Consider the following 22,750-nt stretch of genomic DNA (forward strand, 5'->3'; position numbering starts at 1 on the left):
GAAACTCGCCTGAAACGACTAAGAAACCAACAACTCGCCTGAATTGATCAAGAAACGCCCAAAACCGCCTGCCAAACTCGCCGGTAATTGCCTTATAAACAGCCTCGGTCTTCGCTGTAACCACAACCCAGAAACACCGCACCAGAAACTGCACCAGAATATCACCGAAACTGCACCCAAACGTCGTGTTAACCGCCTGAAAAACCGCCAGTAACCGCAGCATAAACCTTGCCTGAGCCCTGCGCGCCGCTGCGAAACTTCGCCGTGCCGGAAAAGCCGTCGGAGATGGCCGTGGAAAATGCCCTAAACGGCCATTAGCGCACCCTAATCGCCCCTTTTTTCACTCTAAACGTTTATTATTATTATTATTATTATTATTATTATTGACTTGAATAGCACTCGATCAATACATATGGTGAAAGAGACCTTATCTAGAATTCCAAACACCTAATTTTACTCAACCCAACTCCTAATCTTGTTACTTGTATATAAACAACTGTCCTAAACTCCCACTTAAGCACACCTTACAAAACTAATAGTATCATAAATCTATCATCAGTCGAGAAGATGAGTGCTTTTAGTATTATCTCAGCAGCAATTGCTGCATCCATTTTTATTTTCCTTGCCAACGTTTGGCATTGTCATGGAGTAACTAGGCACTATACGTTTGATGTATGTATGACTAAGTTATTGACATGATCATCATTTATATATATGATTAAGTTATCTTAATTATTATGTTTGATATTGCATAATTGAATACCTTATAGCAAGTATAAAGGTAAAATGTTTTATAATTACTCGGTACGATGTTAATTTGTAGATAAAGTTGCAAAATGTGACACACTTGTGCAAGACAAAGACCGCCATCACTGTCAACGGCAAGTTCCCTGGGCCTCCAGTTGTTGCTAGAGAGGGCGATCAAGTTGTTGTCAAAGTTGTAAACCATGTCCAAAACAACGTAACGTTTCCATCCACTGGTAAATTTGAACAATTAACCATTATTGATTACAATTATGTAAGTTAATAATTTTGACTAATTTCCTAATTAATGATGAAACATAATATACAGGCATGGAATCCGACAGATAGGGAGTCAATGGGCAGATGGTCCGGCATACATAACACAATGTCCAATTCAGAGTAACCACAAATATGTGTACAACTTCACAGTGAAAGGACAAAGAGGGACTCTTTTCTGGCATGCACATATCTCATATCTCATATCTCATATCTCATGGCTAAGAGCTACTGTTTATGGACCTCTTATCATCCTCCCTAGGAGAAATGAAGCCTCATGGGCAGAAAACCATCATCTTTGGTATTCAATTCTTTTATTTTTTGTTACCCCTTAATCTTTAATTAATTAAGTAAAATATATGATACTAATTAATCAAATGTGTAGGAGAATGGTGGAACAACGACACTGAAGCTGTTATCCGTGAAAGCGGAGGAGGCCCTAACGTGTCTGATGCCTACACTTTCAATGGATTTCCAGGGCCGTTATACAATTCATGCATCAAAGCTAAAGGTGCACTATATATATACAGCTACAGCCTACAGAGGATTAATTGGTTATTTACATAAAAAGCAGAACGTACGTACATTTTTAATTTCTTATGAGAAGTTACTGATTTTCATTTGGCTATATTACTATATATTAGGTTTGGCAGATACATACAAGTTAAAGGTGAAGCCAGGAAAAACATATCTGTTGCGTTTGATCAATGCTGCACTCAATGACGACTTGTTCTTCAGTATAGCAAACCACAGTATGACAGTGGTTGAAGCAGATGCTCTTTATGTAAAGCCATTTGAAACTGACATTCTTCTCATAACACCTGGCCAAACCACCAATGTACTCCTTAAAACCAAGCCTATTCCAAGTCATTCCACTTACCTTATGTATGGCGGTGAGCCCCTACTTCACTGGTAGTGGCACCTTTGACAACACCACCGCATCAGCTATTTTAGACTACGAAAGGTCATCCATTCACAACATCAACACCATTAATGTTACATCCAATTATCTCCCTCAGCTTCCTTCCATCAATGACACTTCGTTTGTTGCCAACTTCAGTAGCAAGTTCCCGTGTTTGAACAATGCTCGATATCCTGTTAATGTCCCAAAAAAGGTTGATAAGCATTTCTTCTTCACAGTAGGACTTGGAAGTTGGAACCACTCCTTGCCCTAACAACCAAACATGTCAGGGGCCTAATAACCGTACCAAATTCTCTGCCTCTGTGAACAACATTTCTATGGCTCTTCCATCAACTGCTCTACTTCAATCCTACTTCAATTCTTTGGACAAAATAATGGTGTTTTCTCAACTGATTTCCCTCAAATCCCTCTAAAACAGTTTAACTACACAGGCACACCCCCTAACAACACCAATGTGATGAATGGTACTAAGACTTTTGTGATCCCATATAACACAAATCTAGAGCTTGTTATGCAGGACACTAGCATTATTAGTGCTGAAAGTCACCCTCTTCACCTCCATGGCTACAATGTCTATGTTGTTGGCCAAGGTTTTGGTAACTTTAACCCTAACAAAGATCCTGCCAACTACAATCTTCTTGACCCTGTTGAACGAAACACTGTTGCTGTGCCTTCCGGTGGTTGGGTCGCTGTTCGATTCACAGCTGATAATCCAGGTTAGTATAAGTAATTACATTCAGTCCTAGTCTCGTAGATAGTTTTCATTATAAAATTATATAATTATTAGAGATGGACATTATAAGCATTTCAAACATGAGATTCATCACTAAAATTTTGTCTCTAACTTGTATATGGATATGACATGCCAAAATTCCATCTCAAATAATTAATATACAGAGTAGTTTCCAAAATTGCATTTCAAATTTAACCCATTTGTATAGGGATGCTCTATTTCCGTCTCTAATCAAATTTGATATGGATATGGACTAATTAGAGAAAGAACTAAAAAGTGATTTGATATGGATATGGACTAATTAGAGAAAGAACTAATAAGTGATTATTTTTAGCATTAGTTTTAGTGAGTAAATTAAAAGCCAGAAAATACTTTATGCTCAGTCTATATACGCACGTCCTTATTTCATGCCCGGGCGGATATAGGGGTCCTGCCAAGGCCATGGTTCATCCCAAACCATTTTATTACAAAATCCTTTTAATATAACCATAATTTGTTGTTCAAAAGGTCTTGCATGCACAAGGTGCACAATAAATTTATTGTGCACCAACATAATTTTTACCCAGTTTTCTCTAATTTTTACCCAGTTTTCTCTAACTTTTATGTTATTAAAAAAGTAGTAATAGATAAACATTTTAAAGTGTTAAATGATTAACTTTATACATTATTAGTGATTTTGAAGAAATATTTTTTTATTAAAATGAAATTTTTTATTACTAAAAAGTAGATAACTTTTACATATATAAGGGTAATTTTTAAGCATTTTACGTCAACTTTTAACTCCGGTGTACAATATTTATCGTACACCCTATGTAAATAAGAATTGTGTTTGCTGTTAATCAAATCGTCAAAAAACTACTTTATGAAATTGAGTTTGTGAGAAACTGCTTCATAAAAAATTGCTGCAAATGACTACCTTATAATATTTTTATGTTGTAAGAATTTTTTTTGGTCGGATTATGAACATTGATTCAAGATTATGGGGTTGACTTTATTAGGCGTATCTCATGTGACATCTCACGAGATTGAGTAATTAAATGACAGTAAAATGCTTATGGTAAAGTCAATAACGCAATTTTGAGTTAATGTTTATAATTCGAGAAAATGTAATATCTTATAACATAAAATTTTATAAGGTAGTTTTTGACAAATTATTAATAATATTGACCAACTATTAATGGACAAAGTAACTCTATGACAACTAAAACAAGTGTCAACATTAACCTAAGATTTACTATAAAGCAATACAGTTCTTATATATGAAGCAATCATTTTCATGAAGATCATTTAATTTCATGCTTATTTAATTGTCACAAAACAAGATAATTTAATGCTAATATATTACAATTACGAATAAGAAAGATGCACTAAATAATACAGTATTTGTTACTTATGATACAGGGGTATGGTTCATGCAGGGCGGATCCAGGAATTTATAAATGGGGGTCTGTTGTTCCTAAGTTTTGGTTGATGACACACACACATATTGCAAACTTCCTGATTATGGTTGCTAAATGACTTTGAACAGGTAAATGCCCAAGTTTCTATTAGGATAGGAACTTGAATAAGCTGGTGAAGTTCCTGATGTACACTTGGAACAGTCACTGGAGTTCCAGAGCTGGAAGTTGTATTTGTTCCAGTTTGAAGTCACAAGAGGAGCAACACAGTTACATATCAAGAGTTCCGAATATCCACAAGAACTATTACAGACTCATGGCAACGAGTTCCTATTTAAACAAAAGAGGAACTCATTATTGTTCCTGAGCTGGAACAAGTGAAGCTTCAGAGTTGAATGCCTCACCAAAGGAAAGACATATATGTCTAGGTAGTTTATCTTGCTTAGACTATATGTAATATATTAATATGCTAAGTAGTATATAAGGAACTAGAAGAACTTGGATTACTCGTGTGTTTTTGTCAAAAATATCAAGCAACACACAGTTTTAAGGAAAACACTTTTAAATAAAATATCTTTTCCTATTTAATAAGAATAAGATTTTCATCACATTCTGTTACTTAAATAAAAACAGTTTTTATCTTCCTAAAACTTCTCCTATTTATTTTAACAAAATAAATAAACATTTTTCAGTGATTGACATAGTCTTAAACACGTCCAGCAGTTGAGGAAGTTGTGTGGGAAGTGGTCTCCCCTTGTTCCTCAAGTCTAGGGACGTGAAAATCAAAGTGTCAGTTGTTGGCAGTTGAGTTTTTGAAGGGAACAAACCCTAAGGACAAAACTCTATATAAGGCCAAGAAGTTTTCTGAAAAAAAACACACAAACTTTCTAAGAGTTCTTGCTTTCCTAAAAACGCATTGTCAAAGATTTTTCTAAAAACAGTTTGTGTCCTAGTTAATCCTAAGTTCCTAAGTGACATATATACACAAAAGCATCATTAATATCTAGAGTTATCCAAACACGAATTGTATTTGGTATTAGTAAGGATAGAGTTATCTTGTTGAGACTTAGAGTTTAAGTCTGAGAGAGAGAAGTGAAAGAGCTGTAATCAGAGTAGATTACTGTGAGGAACACAAGTTTGAGAGGAACTTGTGTTGGAGAGATTATTGTAATCGAGGCATTACTATAATAAAAGAATTCTCTTCTTGATTAGTGTCAAGAAGTTTTCACAATTGTTGTTATTGTCTTCTCTATTCTCAGTTCCTTGATTGTTTCTTAAGTTCCGCAAGAAACTTTATCAAAGTTCTAATTACAATTCACCCCCCCCTCTTGTGCGTGTTCCTACTGGAATAACAGTTGGTATCAGAGCCAGTACTCACTAAAACACAGGAAACCCTGTTTGAGTCAAGTTCCTGAAAGTATGAACTCACAAGAGAAACTGGAAGAAGGTTACTCGACACAAAGGCCACCTATGTTCAATGGCAAGTTCTACTCATACTGGAAGAATAGAATGGAGATATTCATCAAAGCTGAAAATTACCAAGTTTGGCGTGTAATTGAAGTTGGAGACTTCGAGGTAACAAAGACCAATGCTGAAAACGAGGTAGTTCCTAAACCAATGTCTGAATTTTCTAAAGAAGACTTTGATAAATATGAGATGAATGCCAAGGCTGTCAAAATCTTGCATTGTGGGCTTGGACCTCATGAACACAACAGAGTCATGGGGTGCAAGAACGCAAAACAGATTTGGGAACTACTTCAAGTAACCCACGAAGGAACTAATGAAGTTAAGCGTTCCAAAATTGACCTTTTGATGTCTAAATATGAAAGATTTGAAATGCTTCCAAAAGAAACTATTCAAGAAATGTTCACTAGATTTACTAACATAACCAATGAATTAGTTTCTCTTGGTAGAATCATTCCCACAGATGAACAGGTAAGAAAAATACTAAGAAGCATGCCACAAGATGATCGTTGGAGAACAAAGGTCACTGCACTGTTTGAGACCAAGGACTTCACCAAGTTCAACATTGAACAACTTGCTGGTTCCTTGATGACACACGAATTGCATCTTGGAGCTGCTGTTCCTGAGAGCTCAAGAAGTCGAGGACTTGCTCTAAAGGCTGAGGAACTCGATGAATCTGAACCAGATGAAGAAGAGGCTGCCATGCTGGTCAGAAGAATGAGAAAGCTCTATAGGAACTTCAAACCAGGAAACCAGAAAGGAAGGAACTTTGCCAAGAAAATCACTAGTTCCAAAACTGAGCAAGGTTGCTTCAAATGTGGAGAAACTGATCATCAAATTCGTGAATGCCCTCTGTGGGAGAACGACAAGACCAGAGGAAAAGGGAAGGAACAGGTCAAAGATCGCTTTAACAAGTCTACCTTCAACAGACCAAACTTCAAGAAGGCCATGATAGCTGCATGGGGCGAAGCAACAGACTCAGAAGACGATGAGGAACAACCAAATGAAGAAACTGCAAATCTTTGCCTTATGGCTAGAACAGAAGGAACTGATCAAGTTCCATCAGAAGAAGTAAGTTCCTCCACTCTTCAGTGTCTCTCAAAGTCAAAACTGATTGAACTGTTGCTAGAAACTCTAGATGATTACAAAAAGCTAAGTATATTAAAAGCACAAAGTGATAGAGCCTTGGAACTCAGTAAAGACCACATAAATTATCTGAACAATATTCGATCTGATGTCCAAGGCAGGTTCTTTGAATTACTAGATAGAAATACCTCTATTAATGAGTCATTCGAAAAAATTAGAAATGAAAACATCCTTCTACAAGTTCAACTCAGTCAATATAAGATGTTTAATCTAAGTTTAGATCCTACAAAATCTGCTAAAAATAGTAACTTCCGTAATAGGTAGTTGTTAAAAGTGGCAAGTCATAAAAGATAGAAACCTGTCAGAATTAGGTGTTGCACTCCAACATAAATCCTAAATGAGATAGAAATTGCGAGAGAATCCTATTCCTAATATGATTCGAAAGTAAGAGTCACGTATTAATTAAAATCTTAACGAGCCTAGAGTTCGTAACGGGCCCAGACGCATCCCGTCACAAGGTTAATACGCACTAAAGGACTCAATTAAATCTCAAATACTCCGGATTCTAGGAATCCGAATCTGACTAAGAAAAACAGCCCAGACCCTATTTTCAACGCCTGGCTCTGGGCGCCGAAATCATCAGCGCCCAGGCCTGGGCGCTGAAAATACCTGGTACGTGTTTTTTCCTAATTCCTCGTGGATTAGAGTTTTGCAATTCTATCTTTCCACGAACTCTTTCCTATAAAAACACCCTTAAGTTCGACGTGAAAAGAACAACAACAATACACAATTATATTCTGAGTATTGACTCTAAACCCCTAAGCCTAAGCCTCACGCTGCAAAACTGATCACGCGTTCTGTCGCAATCGATCCATAAATCGAACAGAACGTATCCCGTCCCATAATTTGAGATTCGTTAAATAAAAGGAGAAATAGCAAAGTCAAAGTGGTTAGTTTTCTGAGAACCGTGACGCACCTCTCAAGGGTGCGTCGTAATGTGTCCCTTTTCCATGATTTAATTGCTTTCTTCGCCCTTTTATGAACTGTTAAACTAACTAAAATCTGATTGTTCGATCACGCTTAATAAATATGTTATTTTTGGGAAATTGGATTATCATGCTAGGTCCCTTAAAACAATCTAAATCAGATAATCGCGCTCGATCTAGTACTATATGTTGCATATTATTAAAATCAACTCAGATTAGTTTAATAGTTAACGCATGTCCCTTCAATTATTTATGCTGAGCTAGTATGGATATCCTGCCTCTGGAGTTATCGAAGAGCGAGTACTCCTCTCGGTAGTTACAGTCCCCCGAACCCTCAATCTCTACCCTGCGGGTGTACGTTGAGCGATCCCCACCACCAGGGATCACAAGGGAACCTACGGCCATTGTGGTCAAACATAATTGCACTCCCTTTATGTCACGATAACCGGGTTTTGTCAGTTTTTCTCATTGTCGTTAAAAACTGAATGGGGACTCCTATATTACTAGTCAATTGGGTGTAAACTCACAGGAAATCCAATTACACTTGATTTGACAAAAAGAAGCGTCACACCCACGAGGGACGAGGTCACGCATTAGCCTCGTGCTTTTTCGACCCCCTCACAGTGGCGACTCCGCCGGGGATAGTGAAGGAAATACTCGTGCTTGTAGGTAATCAAAATAGCCGAAGGGTGAAACGATACTACCCCGCGTTTATTTCCCAATAAAGTTGGGACGACCTGAAAATCAGCATATTAATGTGAACGGACAGAACCGCATAACGAATCTTGGCTCCCTTGGTGTTTCATCTTGGGAGTTGGGACTAAGGATACCCATCGCCAACCGGGGGGTGCTTACGCTTCGAATGTTGTCCACTCGGCACTTTCGCTAGTAGTACACCCGTCCCAAACCCAATCGCTCGCCCATTAGGTCCCTCTCGCCTGCATGCCCCCTTGGCTTGCACTTGCGGGTTGGCCTCTTGAGCGAAATTCGTCTGCTGAAGACACTACCTCGACCGGGGCATGTGTTGGATCTACGATAGAAGCGGTACCAAGCCAGGCGCAAATAACTACCCATAGAAGCCTATCATAAACTACGTGACATATTATTATTGCCGCATGATGGAATGTTAGTTATGTGTAGCGAAATATATGATTATGTGTGACAAACCGTCCTAGAAAAACCAACGACCTTAAAAATTGCCCAAACATTCATAAACCAATTTGCCAAAGAGTTATACCGAAACACGTGTTCCGCAAGCCCGAACGATCGCCACAAAAATAAGCGACGCTCGGGATGGCCTGTAACGAATCCCACAAAACGCTGCACAACGCGTAAAGGACGTTATTAGGCAAGCACGCAAGATCGAAGTCGCGTAAACAAAAGTAGACGCAAACAGAAAACGAGAACCAGCCAGTAACGCATTTTCAACGCCCCTGGCTGGGCGTCAGAATTTCTCACGCCCTACGCTGGGCGCTGAAGTTGCTTCTTGGCCTTCTGGTCAGGCGCAGCAGCCTCGGTGCCCGCGCAAAAGGAAAATACGTAGCACAAAAAAAAAACGTTCGTAAAAAGAATTACTACGGGGGTGTAAGAAAAGCACTCGATTTCAAAAGCGACTCGTAAAAAATTAATAACTCTTTGCGTCGTTGTTAGGCCTCCTACGACGACAATGCTCGGCACTAAAAACCGAACATGCTAATAATTATGAATGTCACACGGGCAAGTGTTTCGAAAATCCAAAGAATGACCAAAAGAAAAAACTAAAAAGTGTACCAACAAAAGAAAGAGTGAAAAACCAATAGAGAGAGTCGAAGTCTAGAATAAGTAACACTTGAAACTTTGGGACCTAAACTTTAGCTTATCTTATGCATAGGACTGGTCCTGCCACTTGGTGCCGATCAGGAAATCAACGGTTAGTGCGCCTCGAAGATACATCGCCAGCACCAGGTTTAGTGACTCCAAGCTCCGTCCGTCATCCCTCATTTCAAGGATCTCCGCTTCCCCAACCTCGATTCGCACCCTCAAACATGTCCATCGAAGAATTGCAAGAGCAGATGGCTCAAATGACCCAACTCATGGGCCAACTGAAAATGGAAAACGAAGCCTTAGCGGCTGCACAAGCCAAAAATGACCTCGATAACGAGAAGAGGATTGAAAAAATGGTCCTACAGCAAACCAAGGGGAGAAAGTACTTCTCCTCGATCCTGAACCTTTTCCTGGCAAACTACCAGAAAAGTTTAGTTCATCTGACCTACCAAAGTTTAAAGCCACGGACAATCCCCGTGATCATCTATTGAGCTTTGTGAATGCCATGAACTTGAAAGGCGTGGACAAGTCCATGTATTTACCTGCCTTTCCTTTGTCCTTGGAACCTGTGCCGCTCAAATGGTACTATCACCAGGACCCTAAGCTCTTCCCCACTTGGGAAGACTTTGTCAATGTCTTCATCAAGCAATACTCGTCGAACATGGATTTTCAAGTCACCATGCGCGAGCTGGAAGTTCTCTTCCAAAAGAAAAATGAGGGTTTCACAACCTACTTTTCTAGATGGAGGGATCAGGCGGCCCAGCTAATCAATAGGCCTCCCGAAACAGAATTGGTCCAAAAATTCATTGACAACCTGGACCCGGCCTACAGACATCACCTTAGGTACCTGGGACTTGACACTTTCAAAAGAGTTTATGATGTGGGAATAAAGATCGAGGATGATCTCGCAAAAACAATACAAAGTAAACCCGCATATAAAAGCAATACCTACAACAGGGGCAACACATCCCAAGCCCAAGAAGTCCATGCCGTAGAGGAGACTCCCGCCCGAAGAAGCCCTAGAAGATGGGTCCGAGACCGAAAGTTTGCCCCACTCGGGTCGACTTTGGTACAAGCCTTTGAAAGGCTAACCAATCAAGGAAAGTTGAGACCTATAGGCCCCACCCGTGACCCTCCTGTCAAGAACAAATATTGGGTCGAAGGTACTTACTGCAAATTCCATCAAGGAAATGGGCATGACACCGAAAACTGCTGGAATCTAAAACATACGATCCAGGACATGATAGAGGATGAAGTGATACCTCTCCCTAACGTTGGCAAGCCCAACAACAACAAGAGCCCACTCGGCTCTTGTCACATCTCTCTCGACCAACCAGAAAATGAGAACTTCGACCCTACGGTGTACATTAAACCCCAAGGTGCACCACCCGCTGTGGTGCCTATGGATCGAATCGAGAGAGAAGTATGTGGTGTGTGGAATGATGATGCTGAAGATATTTACCTATCTCAAGTGTCGGGCCAGGACCTCTTTACTGAAACTTGGCCCGGGTATGCCCTCATTGACACCACCCCTCAGGAGCCCGAGGTCGACAACCTCACCCGGTCCGGAAGGATATACCAACCGGATATTCACCCACCTCCTATGGGCGATATCCCAGTTAGGCAAAATCCTGAGAATGGACGGCACACGACCGTCGCGGAAGTCATTGAAAATCCTGTCTTGAAACAACTAAAAAAAACCAAAGCCGAAATTACCATCTGGGATCTCATGTGTACTTCAAAGGAACATCGCGAAAAGCTTATTTGCTCACTCGACCTCATCTCAGTACCTACATATATCACACCTGACTCACTGGTTAGCCATGTCACGAGAGATGCCGGAGAAAAGGCCATAGTTTTCACTGACAAAGACTTGCCCAAAGAGGGGGGTGCTCACAACAAAGCCCTTTATCTAGTGGTTGGATGCAAAGGACAAAACATCCCCCTAGCGCTCGTAGATAACGGTTCGGCGGTCAATGTCTGCCCATTGCGAACCGCCCATTGCTTGGGACTAGGAAATGATGACTTCCAAACCTCCACGCAAGGGGTACGAGCTTATGATAACTCCCGAAGGCCTGTGTTGGGAAAAATCAACCTCACCATACAAACCGGGCCTGTGGCACGCACCACGGAGTTTCAAATAATTGACATCAAGCCCACTTTCAACCTCCTCTTGGGGCGACCTTGGCTCCATGACTTAGGAGGTGTGGCTTCTACCTTGCACCAAATGGTTAAACTTAACCATAACGGGGTAATACTAGAAATCCGCGCCCCTCCTCTCAACGTCAGTTGTACTATGGATGGAACGGCCAAAACTGCAGACGACCTTTATGGGTTTCAAATGGAAGAAACAATCCAGTTCATCGAAGATTATGATCCAGCATTCCTAGACCCGCATGCATCTCGAGTCATCCCTAGAATGCTGTTAGCTCAAGGTTATTTCCCTGGAACCCCATTGGGCATAAGAAAGAAGGAATGCACATTCCATCCTTTACCCAAAAAATCTACTCCCTTTGGCTTAGGCTATGAACCAACGGAGGAAGATATTGCTGACCGCCTGTCTAGGCTACGCCTTAACAAGGCCAAACAAACCACCCTCCTTTCCCCATATCAAAGAACCCTTAACGGGATGTTCGTTCGGGAAGGAGAAGGACACCCATGCTGTGATTTCCCTGAACCCTTCGTTCAGGATGGCTTGCTAAAACTAGGATTTGAAATCTTCCATGACTGCCACACCTTGGATGAGGCACCCCACCTCACCAAGACTAAAACAACTGAAATATTGGACGACCAGGCTCTATGGACATTGTTTAACGAATCGAGGCCTATGGAGGACGAGATTGTGACGACTACCCTAGCTCTACAAGATGAAGGTTTCGATCCAACCCGGTTAATCGCTCCTGCATCAACACTAGAAGAGATCGAGAACGGATGGGTGAAGACATATCAGTGGGTCAATGCAAAAGGAATAGAATTCAAGATGAGTACCGGTGAAGGACCAAAGTTTTACGAGACTAAACCCAAGGCTTGAGCCACATAGAGCACCGTAGTAAAAAGCGCCTAGTAGTTCTTTAGATTGGTAGAAAAATAATAAAGACTTTAGATGGTCCTAAGACCCCTTAGAATACAGGTCAAGTTTGTTTCAGTGTGTTTTCCTTACTTTCCAAATTAATAAAGGCGTAATATTTCTCGTAAAATTTTATTCTAACACTAAGTAAACACCAAATGTACTTGCAAAAATAAAGAGACGGCCCACTCTAGGTCCAACAAACAAGGCCCATTCGGTCTTGAAATAGTGCTATGGGAACCAGTTCCCGAAACCCACAAAATAAACCGCACCATCCCCTTCATATCCCCAAAAACCTAAAAAGTCAACCGGTGTTATCACAAGAGTCAATCCATGAAACCCAAAAAAATCAAAGGAAATCAAAATCCAAAACAATGCAAATATTACCAAAAAAACAGATTCATAAAACATAATTCCATCATACCCTTCACTAACAACGCACACCTCAATCCACCCAAAAAGCCTACACAAAGATTTTCATATCTTCCACACCTTAACTCCATTTTCAAAGACGTCTCGAGTCACAGATAGAAAAAATTAATCCGGACAAAAATGCATCTCACGCTAACAGTCAAAAAAGCCCCCGAATTAGCCTCAAAATTGATTTTAAATACGAGCAAAATCAAAGCACTAAAAAAGGAAAAAGAAGAAATAAATGCAAGAACACGTGAAGCAAAGCGTCAAAATTGACCGCCCAAGTCATTTTCAGCGCCCAGGGCTGGGCGCCGAAATCTTTGACGCCCCAGCCTGGGCGTTGAAACTCTCTGCCTGCCTAAATTTTTTTAGAAGTGCTCGTCATTTTATCCGCACATAACGGAAAAATAACGAACACTTGGGGGGTACAACATGTATCCAAATAGGCTCACCAAAAAATATAGCCATACAAAAAGTAGTCGAATTTCATTTTTTTTACGCGACTTACGGCAAACAAAAAATGGCAGACGAAAATAATGATAATACTTCACTCGTTTGACCGATTAAGTAATATGCTACCACCTCAGGGCATATCTATTAAAATCTGGCATCCTAGAACTTATTCTAGCCAGAAATCCGCGCGACCTGATTCTGACAAGATAATAGGCAATCCTTACCAAGGATTCGGTCCAATCAAAAAACAAACATACATAAATTATGCAAAAAGTGTTAGACATATAAAAACATGAAAAAAGGAGGAGAAACAAGAAATTAAAATGAAAAAATAAAATACGCCTTTATTGAAAAATAATAAAAAGGAAAACAAAGTGCTAAGGAATGAAAAAACAAACACAACTGAAATAAATAAAGGGCACCTACACCCTAGCAAGAACTACACTACTCTAGTTCTTCCGGATCATCAAATAAAGTCTTGTAGAGGGCAATGTTCGCAGGATCCACCCCCACAGTCTTCTGCGCTGCCCCAATATCAATCTCCATAAGAACCGGCTCCTGGACACTAACCTCCAAAGATGCCAAGGCTTCAGAAACATCCTCAGTTATAGCCCGCTCAGCCTCAAGGGCACAGACAATGGTGGGAGAAGGATTATTATCATCAACTAGACTAGCCACTGTTTCTACAGGCGGCTGAGCCTTCCTAACCCATACATTGTTCCGGCGACGATCTCCGCGAGAGCTTGCATTTCTTTTAACAACAGCAGGCCCCTTCATGTTAGGCATCTTTTTAGGCCTGAAACTGGAACGGGGAGGAACTTCCTTTCGCTTTCGATCAGGACGAGCTTTCACAGTCTTAATACTATAGGTACGAGGTTTGGCAGAATCAGGACCCTCATACTTAACACGAATACGAGGTATCAAAAGCTCAGCCGGCTCCCCATTTCGAGCCTCGGTCCTCACAGCTTTATCATCGGAGCTCATCCACAACTTGTAGTTTTCAGAAAGACCCACAAAGCCATTTGTAGCTACGGCCCAACGCGGGAGACCATCATAATACTTAGCCCACGCTAGAACCCGTGCTTGTGAAAAGGCCGCTACCTTAGGTGGTACCGTATCAGAAAAGGGGATAGTCTGCCTTAAACCATATTGACGCATGACTCGGTAAGGGAAAATATAAATGGGACGAGATAGCCCCAACAAAGAAACATAAACCGATACATCAGAACCCCCCGTCATAGTAGTCAAACCCCACCATGGTACCACCCACTTAATAGAACAAATGCCATAAGTAAAAAAGGAGGTCCATTCGGCCTCGTCCTGGCGTTGGTGCAAGTATTTTCGATTACCCAAGGCTATAGGGCGATAATGTTTAGGATCGGCAGGAGCTTCCAAGAGTCTAAGCCGTTCCACGAGCCAAATCTACAAAAACGGGCACGATCAAAAAATAATAATAAAAGAAAATGGTTCCTGGGGCGCAGTTTCAACGCCCAGGACCAGGCGCCGAAAATTCCAGCGCCCAGCCCTGGGCGCTGAAACTCAGCCCCAAGGCAGGACGAATAAAAAATTTGTACGCAAAAAAAAAACGTGTATACGTGCCAAGAAAAAATCGATTACCTGCAGTAATAGGGGGCTTCCCTTAAAATGTTCAGATTTGGCATCCTTCTTCAGCTCATCCGCACTCAGCAAAGTCTCGGCAATAACTAACGGCATAATAGAATAACAACTTTCCATCTGGCTAATCAAGGGGATCAACCTTATGTCACCGAACTCGCCATTGTTATTCGACAGCAAATAATGATTCAACAAGCAAAATACAAGGGCTCGAATATTCAATTTCTGTTCGGTCATATTCTTACTAGGCCTAAAATGGTGTTTTACAAGTTTTGCCAAATTAACTTCATCACCTACAACAACTTCAGCAAGCATGTTAGCATCTAGTCCTAGGAAAGCCCCTATGGTTGTTTTACTCTCTTCAATAGTGCCAGGAGTGGCAGGGGTAGCATTAGTAGGATAACCAAGGATCGCAGCAAATTCATCTGGCAAAGGACATATTTCGTTGCCCCGAAAGACAAAAACATGATGATCAGAATCCCAAAAGCTTAGGGCTGCGTGCAGAAAATTATAGTCAATGTTAATTTGTTGTAAGCCTAAAAGTGCCTCTAAGTGGTATTCTTTCAATAAAGCCTTTTCTGTAGGATTAAGGGCCCGTAGCCAACGCCTAACAGCCCGTTGGAGTGAGAAAGTGGGAATTGACATGACAAAAGCAGGGAGTAATTAAAACACAACAAAGAGAGAAGGAAATTGAGAGTGATGGAAAATAAGGGACGTATCTAGCCCCTATATATAGCTGAGCGCATCAAGTGACATCCTGATCCAATTCGGAAACGCGTTAAGAAATCCGAAAGTCAAAATTCGCCAGGAAAAGACTTTCAGCGCCCGAAGCTGGGCGCCGAAATATTTAACGCCCAGCCTTGGGTGCCGAAAATGCAGCCCAAGGCCCAGATTTCACAAAACGCAGAACAGGAACAGACATAAAACCGTGTTGCTAGACACGAGGCCCTATGTACAATTAAGATCAAGCCCAAAAGCACCTTTAAGTTCCCAAATAGCAAAAGTGAATGGTAAAACTTGGTCGAAACTTAGACTTGTCTCAAGAAACATATATGTACACTTTTCAAAACAAAAAATATCAAGGTCATTCTTCGAAACACCAAAAATGTTGTTAAGTCGTTGGTTTCTCAAATAAAAAATGTCTTTCTGTCAAAGGGTTAAATCGGGCCAAGCTGAACCGAATAATATTAAACTTCGTCGCCCGAAGACTGAAGTCGCACCCCATGACTTCGCCAAAGTAGCACATCACTATGAAAGGTCGCTCGCACATACGAGCTCGACCCCAAACATGATTAAAAAACGTTGTGAAGTATGCAAAAAATGACCACCAAAGCCCGAGTGCTTGGGGGCTCGCGAAAAGTATACTCTAACAGAGAGCGCGCGATCAAAATCACATTCCCGGGCTGCGCTATACACAAGTCCCGTGTGTGGATAATCTCAAAAAAGAAAAGAAAAAAAAACGGTATTTTAAAAATATCGCTAACAGAAATATACTCAGTGTGGGCCCACTTATAGGACACACCTAATCAGGAAATATTGCGACCCACCAACAGGTTGCAATCACAAAAGCCCTTCTACATAGGCAAAATGAAAAGAAAGAAAGAAATTCAAAATGGGCTCGCCCACCTTCAACGGGCAGGGTCTGCGTCACTAGCCGCGCAGGTCCTCAGTTTTCGAAAAATGAAGTCTTCAAATTCAAAATAGGCTCGCCATCTTTAGCCGGCGGGGTCTGCGTCACAAACCGCGTAGGTCCTTATCTTCAAATTTCAAAAATAGATTCGTCCACTTCTATCGGACGGGGTGTCCACCCTTAGCGGACAGGCTCGCCATCTTTAGCCGGCGGGGTCTGCGTCACTAACCGCGCAGGTCCTTAGTCGCTGCAGCGATAACCTTTATCGGTTTTCCCTTTTTCCAAAAATTAAAGGATCGGTTTTCACTTTTTCCAAAAATTAAAGGATCGGTTTTCCCTTTTTCCAAAAATTAAAGGATTGGTTTTCCGTTTTTCCAAAAAAGAACGATGAAATTGGTTTTCCCTTTTTCCAAAAATTAAAGGATTGGTTTTCCGTTTTTCCAAAAAAAGATCGATGTGATTGGTTTTCCGTTTTTCCAAAAAAGAACGATGTGATTGGTTTTCCGTTTTTCCAAAAAAGAACGATGTGCTGGATTTTCCTTCATTTTACGTCCCATAAAAACAAGGGGGTTTTCTCGTTTAACTAGCCTTGAAAATGAGAATCTTAAAAAAAAACATTTTTACCTCGTGGTTGGGCTTGGCCAGGCCCAATTACACTTTATAGCTTTGATTTCGAAAACATCTGTAGCGACTCCCAATGACAAAGTGAGGGAGTTTCTACACTTCTTTAGATCCTTTCAATGACAAAGTGAGGAAGTTTCTATACTATCCGTTGATAAATCCCAATGACACGTGAGGGATATGTCGACATTTCAAGTGATGACCCTTAAGTAAAATGTTATCACTCGGGGGCTCGTGAGACCCTTGCAAAACAGATCACATACACCATGGCTTGTGTGGCGCACTCCGTCCAGTACTTTGACCATCGTCTCATCCCGAGACTCAGTCAAAGTGGGGGCTAACTGTAGACACCTACTTTTGTCCCCATTCCCGAAAGGGAAAGGTTCGATGATGAAAACGTAAATCTCCACTTTACAACGCATCTCCTATAAAATAATGAATCTCAAATCCCCTTTTCATTTCACCCGAAACCTGCTATTTATAGAAACCTGCTATTTATGGAAACCTGCTAAAAATAGTAACTGCCGTAATAGGTAGTTGTTAAAAGTGGCAAGTCATAAAAGATAGAAACCTGTCAGAATTAGGTGTTGCACTCCAACATAAATCCTAAATGAGATAGAAATTGCGAGAGAATCCTATTCCTAATATGATTCGAAAGTAAGAGTCACGTATTAATTAAAATCCTAACGAGCCTAGAGTTCGTAACGGGCCCAGACGCATCCCGTCACAAGGTTAATACGCACTAAAGGACTCAATTAAATCTCAAATACTCCGGATTCTAGGAATCCGAATCTGACTAAGAAAAACAGCCCAGACCCTATTTTCAACGCCTGGCTCTAGGCGCCGAAATCATCGGCGCCCAGGCCTGGGCGCTGAAAATACCTGGTACGTGTTTTTTCCTAATTCCTCGTGGATTAGAGTTCTGCAATTCTATCTTTCCACGAACTCTTTCCTATAAATAGACCCTTAAGTTCGACGTGAAAAGAACAACAACAATACACAATTATATTCTGAGTATTGACTCTAAACCCCTAAGCCTAAGCCTCACGCTGCAAAACTGATCACGCGTTCTGTCGCAATCGATCCATAAATCGAACAGAACGTATCCCGTCCCATAATTTGAGATTCGTTAAATAAAAGGAGAAATAGCAAAGTCAAAGTGGTTAGTTTTCTGAGAACCGTGACGCACCTCTCAAGGGTGCGTCGTAATGTGTCCCTTTTCCATGCTTTAATTGCTTTCTTCGCCCTTTTATGAACTGTTAAACTAACTAAAATCTGATTGTTCGATCACGCTTAATAAATATGTTATTTTTGGGAAATTGGATTATCATGCTAGGTCCCTTAAAACAATCTAAATCAGATAATCGCGCTCGATCTAGTACTATATGTTGCATATTATTAAAATCAACTCAGATTAGTTTAATAGTTAACGCATGTCCCTTCAATTATTTATGCTGAGCTAGTAAGGATATCCTGCCTCTGGAGTTATCGAAGAGCGAGTACTCCTCTCGGTAGTTACAGTCCCCCGAACCCTCAATCTCTACCCTGCGGGTGTACGTTGAGCGATCCCCACCACCAGGGATCACAAGGGAACCTACGACCATAGTGGTCAAACATAATTGCACTCCTTTTATGTCACGATAACCGGGTTTTGTAAGTTTTTCTCATTGTCGTTAAAAACTGAATGGCGACTCCTATATTACTAGTCAATTGGGTGTAAAATCACAGGAAATCCAATTACACTTGATTTGACAAAAAGAAGCGTCACACCCACGAGGGACGAGGTCATGCATTAGCCTCGTGCTTTTTCGACCCCCTCATTAAAAGAGATACACTTTGACCGGCACATAGTTTTAGGAGAGTAAGTTGAATTTATTAAAATAAGATAAAAGTGGGGTAGTGGGTGAATTATTGATTAGTGAAAGGATGATGTGAATAAGTGTAGGACCACAAGTAAGAGAGAAAAATTAATATAATTGAAAGTAGGGACCAAAACAAGTCAAAAAAGGAAAATGTATCTCTTTTTAAAATACGGCCGTTTAAATAAAGTGTATCTCTTTTTAAAATACGGAAGGAATAATATAATTAAAAGACACACTTTCCATAATCGGCCATATTTAATTAAAAGATACACTTTCTATTTGGCATGTCATGGTCCCCACTTTCAATTATATTAATATTTCTCTCCCTCTTGTGGTCCTCACACTTCCTCACATCCTCTTTTTACTATAATAAATAAATAACCCGCTATCAATTTCTTACAATAAAAATAATAACTCAATACCCCACTTTCATCTTATTTTAATAAATTAAACTCACACACCCTCCTAAAACTACATGACAGTTAAATTGTATCTTTTAATTAAATACGGAGGGAGTATTTTTAAAAAGTAATTAATGCGTGTGACGACCTGTCAGCTCGTGTTGGATCGTCCCAAATTTCTAAAATGATGTCAATGCACGGTGTCCATGATCCATCGTCTTGTCGAACCATGCCAATTTCATCCTCCAAATCTATTTACAACTTTATCATTGGTTCATGATTGTCTATTTAATGAGGTTTGACTTTATTCACCAAATACTTTCGTAGTTTCAGTTATTCACCATATACCCTTGCGCCTTTGTAAACGTGCACAATATACCCTTAATGGCCATTTTCCACAACTCTGTTTGACGTTAACGTTTTTTTCCCCTTTTCTTTTTTTCCTCTATACCCTTTTTCTTGTCCTTTCCCCACAACAGATTTTTCTCAACTCCTACCTCCATGGCAGATCCTTTGCTTCCCACCCTCCGCCTCTAGAAATCCTTGGGTTCCTCGTCGACTAACGAAGCATTGTCAGTGTGTGCTATGTAATTATGATTTTAGCCTTGTTTTTTCTCGTGGTGGATGAATTTGTTGATGTCGATTGTAATTTATACGATGGTTATTGGTTTACACGACGTTCTTAGGGTCCCTATTGGATATGAGGATCCTTTTAGTGGTCTTATTGATGCAAAATCTGGAGGTTATAGTGAGTTCTAATTAATTTAGGGTTTTTGTTGATTTGTGATTTTTTATTTGAATTGTTAATCAATTGTACTGCTTACTTCAAGGCTCATGGTGGCGGAAGGAGGTGCCAACACATAGGATGCACTAAAAGTGCTGAGGGAAAAACTGATAGTTGCATTTCACATGGTGGAGGTCGACGATGTGGGTATGCCGGAGGTTGCTCTAAAGAAGCACATGGAAAATCGGGGCTTTGTATTTGGCATGGCGGAGGTAAGGGATGTAAGGTGGAAGAATGCACAAAGAGTGCCAAAGGGCGTGCAGGTCTTTGTATATCTCATGGGTGCGGTAGGTGTTGCAAGTACCAGAATTGTTCAAAGGGTGCTCAAGGTAGTACCTTGTTTTGTAAAGCACATGGTGATGGAAAAGATGCGTGTTTGCAGGGTATACAAAGGGTGCTGAAGGGAGCACACCATTGTGTAAAGGACATGGTGGAGGGAAACTGTGAGAAGAATGCCCAAGGGAGCACCGACTTTTTCAAAGCCCATGGTGGTGGAAAACGGTGCAATTGTGGTGGAGGGAAATGTGAGAAATTTTCTCGGGGTAGAAGTGGGTTATATGCAACACACAACAACATGGTTCAGGAAAGAGAAAACTAACGAGGCTTTTCCATGGCCTTGTACCTACCACTAATTCTAGGAATTCATCTTCTGGAATTAGTGTTGTATATGATTGTGAAGATTCACCAGCTAAAAGAAGGAAGCATTTGGTACCTGCAGAAGTTCTAGTGCCACTGTCAATGTTTTGATGGCAATTTTGGGCCTCTTAGGGCGAGAAACACTGATTCTTTCATAAGGGGAGTTTAATGAGCTTGCTTCCTCTATAGTTTCAATGGTTAAGAAGATTTCTTAGATGGGAGAGATGTATTAGTTTGTAAAAATATTATGTTTAGAGCAAAGGGAGGGCCGAAGCTTTTGCTAATCTTTTCAGTGTAAGGCAAAACTTAGTTGTGGTGTATGCACCAACCGATTTTGATTTCTACCATTATTATTGATTATGTTATTGTACACAATATGGGCATTTGCTTAACACGGGGGTATATGGTGAAAGTATAAGAAACAACAGGGGCATATGGTGAAAGCACAAGAAACCAGAGGAGCATATGGTGAAATAAAGTTTCTAACAGTCACTTAACGACACGGCTAAGTCATGCAAGAAAATGAAACCTCATGGGTATATGGGGAATAGCTGAAATTACGGGGGTATTTGGTGAATAAAGTCAAACCTCGAGGGTATTTCATGAAAAATCCGTTAATTTATTCAACTTTTTTGAGTACCCTATGTACAACACAAACCCACCAATGAGTTTTTCAAGGAAAATCTGATAAACCTTTATATGTATTTCGATAACGGACGTTTAGGGACAAATCATTTTGGACATATCTACATAAAGACTCCTATTAAGTTTCAAGAGAAAATAACTCCAAAATGGTCAAGAACCAAAAATGGTTATGGGGACAAGAGTAAGAATCAAAATACACACATTGTAATTCACCCACTTTCAACCTCTACTACGATTCACATAATTATTGGGTATTGCAATACAAATTTTACAAACAATTAAATTAAATCCTAAAAATTAGTTGAACTACGTTAGTTCATTTAAAACACATAAAGACTAATTATTGTGATCACTTCAAACATAAAATTACAAGGTTCCCAATTCCAATTGTCATGACTTATCTTATTTGTCTTAAATACATTTATTAGGTCTTGTTTAGAAATTAAGAAGGTGATAAATCCACAACAACCAAATGATGCAAACATGATAATAAATGAAAACATCCTACAAATAATATGTTCTTGGTGTCCGTCTTCAAGTTCATCTTTTAGGTTGAGTTTCTTTACCCTGAATACAAAGTCATATTTTCATGTATATTTCGCTTAGATCTTCTAGGTTTAAATACTACCATGTGTGAGTAGTTCCCTTGCGCCTAAGGGTTGGGTGAATCCTAGTAGAATTATGTTATAAAAACTCCCTCTCCCTTTACTTGTATGCAATCTTGGTGTATGCTATACTTTGCTAGTTGTTGTGATCTTATTCCCTTTCTAGATATGGGTTTATGAGAATATTAGGTGGATATTTAAGGTTGTCCTTGTAAGTTTTTTACCTTGTTCCAAACCTAAGGGAAAGTGTGATACATGTATTATGGTTGTTCTCCTAGATAGGAATTGAATATGAGGCTGTTGACACAAGAAACGCTCATTTTGACACGGGAAATGCCTTTTTTTCGTGTTGACCCCGATGGATTGAAAATATATAATGTGTGTTGGGTAGTGTGAGGGGGTTAGGGCCTTTCCTTACTTTTTCCCTCATGAATATGTGGAAAGAAATATTAAATAAAATCGGACTAACTGTGGGAAATTAACCTCTTTTTACTAGTTTATGGAGTCGCCATTCATTTTTACAAAACTGACAAAATCTGGTTGTTGTGATACGTGAGTACAAGCTTGTGAGACCCAGGCTCAACATATTTAACCACAACAACCTTAG

General features: G+C 40.2%; 1 pseudogene; it reads left to right on the forward strand.

The window, feature by feature from the left end:
• The first annotated feature begins 538 nt into the window (after positions 1-538).
• Positions 539-20,855, forward strand: LOC110775151 (laccase-17-like; annotated as a pseudogene).
• The last annotated feature ends 1,895 nt before the right edge of the window (positions 20,856-22,750 follow it).

Source organism: Spinacia oleracea, chromosome 6, assembly GCF_020520425.1.
Source record: "Spinacia oleracea cultivar Varoflay chromosome 6, BTI_SOV_V1, whole genome shotgun sequence".
Lineage (NCBI taxonomy): Eukaryota > Viridiplantae > Streptophyta > Magnoliopsida > Caryophyllales > Amaranthaceae > Spinacia > Spinacia oleracea.